Source organism: Trichechus manatus, unplaced genomic scaffold, assembly GCF_000243295.1.
Source record: "Trichechus manatus latirostris isolate Lorelei unplaced genomic scaffold, TriManLat1.0 scaffold00001, whole genome shotgun sequence".
Classification (NCBI taxonomy): Eukaryota; Metazoa; Chordata; class Mammalia; order Sirenia; family Trichechidae; genus Trichechus; species Trichechus manatus.
The window spans coordinates 43,466,829-43,469,464 of NW_004443937.1; the positions used below are offsets into that span (position 1 = coordinate 43,466,829).

General features: G+C 51.9%; 1 protein-coding gene across 1 annotated transcript in view; it reads left to right on the forward strand.

The window, feature by feature from the left end:
* The window catches only part of ATXN7 (ataxin 7), a 113,929-nt gene that overhangs the window by 89,389 nt on the left and 21,904 nt on the right, over window positions 1-2,636 (forward strand). The gene's annotated exons all lie outside the window — the stretch shown is intronic.

Consider the following 2,636-nt stretch of genomic DNA (forward strand, 5'->3'; position numbering starts at 1 on the left):
CGGGCCTCCCTCCACGCGTGCTCGTGGCTGGCCACCCTCCACGCGTGCTCACGGCTGGCCTCCCTCTACTTAGGCGTGCTCGCGGCTGGCCACCCTCCACGCGTGCTCGTGGCTGGCCGCCCTCTACTTAGGCGTGCTCGCGGCTGGCCTCCTTCCACGCGTGCTCGCGGCTGGCCACCCTCCACGCGTGCTCACAGCGGGCCTCCCTCCACGCGTGTTCGCGGCTGGCCTCCCTCTCCTGCTGCCTTCCTGCCCCTCTGGCTTTGTCACCATCGTGGTGACTTGTAGTCAGTGCAGGAGGCTTTCTTTACCCAGAATGCTCTTTGTTAATCATCCATAAAGCGTGGTCGTGAACCAAAAGGTTTTTCAACTGAGCGTCTGCAAGGAGCTTGTGCCATGTTCTTCCTGAGCCTTACTGCTGAACTGACTTTGTGTGGAACCTCGTTTTTCTCCCGTTTGCGTTTTCAAACGTGTGTGCTCTCCATGTGTTCTTTGAAGGGTGTCACTAGCTGTCTGTGACGTGATGCTCAGCCCGCCATTGCGTTAGCGTATGTCTCAGCTCTGGTCTGTCAGGAGTTAGTACAGCGTCCTGTCAGGCGTGCCCTGTCAGGCGTGCCCTTCCGTAGACTGCCTTCCTTTCTTAGTGCTTCAGTCCCCCTCCCCTTGTCTGCCTCCGTTTTGGCCAGAATCTGTTCAGCTGTGTAGGGTGCCCTGACCCAGGATATCCCCGAGTTGCTGCCAGGTCTCTTGTCTCTTCTGTACCTTCTCTTAGCTGTCAGGGGCCCTGCTGCTCCCCGCTTCTGGCCCTCTTTCCCATCTTGTCTACCTGCTACCTCACTGTCCCCACCTCACTTCCTCACTGTCTACCATCCTAGCTCTTCCTCTGGGCGTTCCCTGAAAATAGATTGTGACTCTGGTCGACCTTGCCTTTTCAGTGACTGAAGAAATATTTATTGCTACATCTAGGTGTGTAGGCCTCATTCTAGGCCCCAGAGGATTCACACTGTAATAAAATCAGGATGTCAAGACGCGCTCCCTGCCCCGTGGAGCTTACAGTCTAAGGGAAGAGATGGGTATTAACCAGATGATCACCCAAATAAGTGTAAAGTTACCACAGTGAGTCCCAAGGACAGAGCCCACAGTGAGGAAGAAGCCTGGGAGGCTTCCTTGCTGTGGGAACACTGGGCTGAAACGCACATGGTAATTTCTCCGGGCAGAGAGTGGTGTGGAGATAGATGTTCAGGGCAGAGGAACCCACGTGTGAGAAGGGAGCACACACCTTAGCGCCTGACAAAGGCCAGGTGGCTGAACAGAAAGAAGGAGGAGGAGGCACATGGACAGAGGAGGAGGGAGCAGTGAGCAAGACTCTGCAGGACCTGGGGGCCTCATTACACAGTCCCCACAGCCAGCCCCTGGGGAGTTCCTGAGGGGTGGGGAGCTGCAGGATCCTCAGATTGGGGTTTGGAATGTCTTTCGGAGCCTGGAAGTCTTCACTCTTTAAACCGAGCTCAGAAAATATTATCTCTGCCCGCTTTCTTCATTTGGTTTTACCGAGCTAAGCACCTGGGGACACTGAAAGATGAGGAGATGCTTATAATCTGCCGAGAGAGACAGGCAGGTGGAACAGTGACACTGTACGTGGGTTCACTCATTCACTTGGTGTCTGTTCTCATCGGCTTTGTGCCTGAAGCATTATTGAGTGCCAGGTGCTTTTCTAGGTGTTGTTAAAGCACTAAAAACAGGTACCTTGTCCTCATTTAGGTTTCTTTCTTGTGGATATGTTACATATTAAACAAAAGTTTACAAAGAGGCTACACGTTTATCTGGCGCTCTGTACTGGTTTGGATTTTGAACGGCTATGGTTTGTGGTCTGTGTAACGAGGTAGGTTATGTTACTGAATTTCAAACGGATGTTGGAAACATAATTCCCCTTAAATCCCTCAAATTGTAGCAAACGTGCTGTATAAACCTGTGCAGTAATATGTTTGTATCGTGTGTGGGCACAAACACAAAATATCGTTCATGGTGTTTTCAGCATAAAAGAGTGTAGTTGAATTCATTTACATTCAGTGGATATGTGATTTGGGGCCGCTGTGGTTCGTGTAAATTCATCCCCTCCTGAGAATTAGTGTCTCCTTGCACTTTTTACAGACAGAGACCCCAGCAGTGCGGAATGATCGTGTTAACTTGCACAGTCTTACAGTGATAGGACCTGACCGCCTGTAAGGTGGCCCAGCTCTGGCTGGCTCACACCGTGTGCGCAGCCTCATCTTCTGCTAAGAGTGGCGTTCGCCCTGTGTCAGCCCTTGCTTTATAAAATACCAGTAATTATCGGATCCACTTGGAGTAGAGACGTTTTCTATAAAATGTGCTTCCACCCCGGGTTACAGTCACTGCCCTTTAAAGGAGAGCACTGCCGTGATGGGCTTTTCTTTCTCCATGTGCCATGTCCTAATTCTGAAATGAGACGTTATCTTCAGACCCAGGAATGCTGCCAATCCCGTGTTGTTGGTTTCAGTAATGAGTGTCTCTGCAGGTGTCACTGCGCTTCATCTCCCAGCCTCCTGTTCCGTGCTCCTCCATCCACGTCTTCCTTGCCGGTAGCATTCCCTGTCTCCAGGATCTCCCTGGCCGGT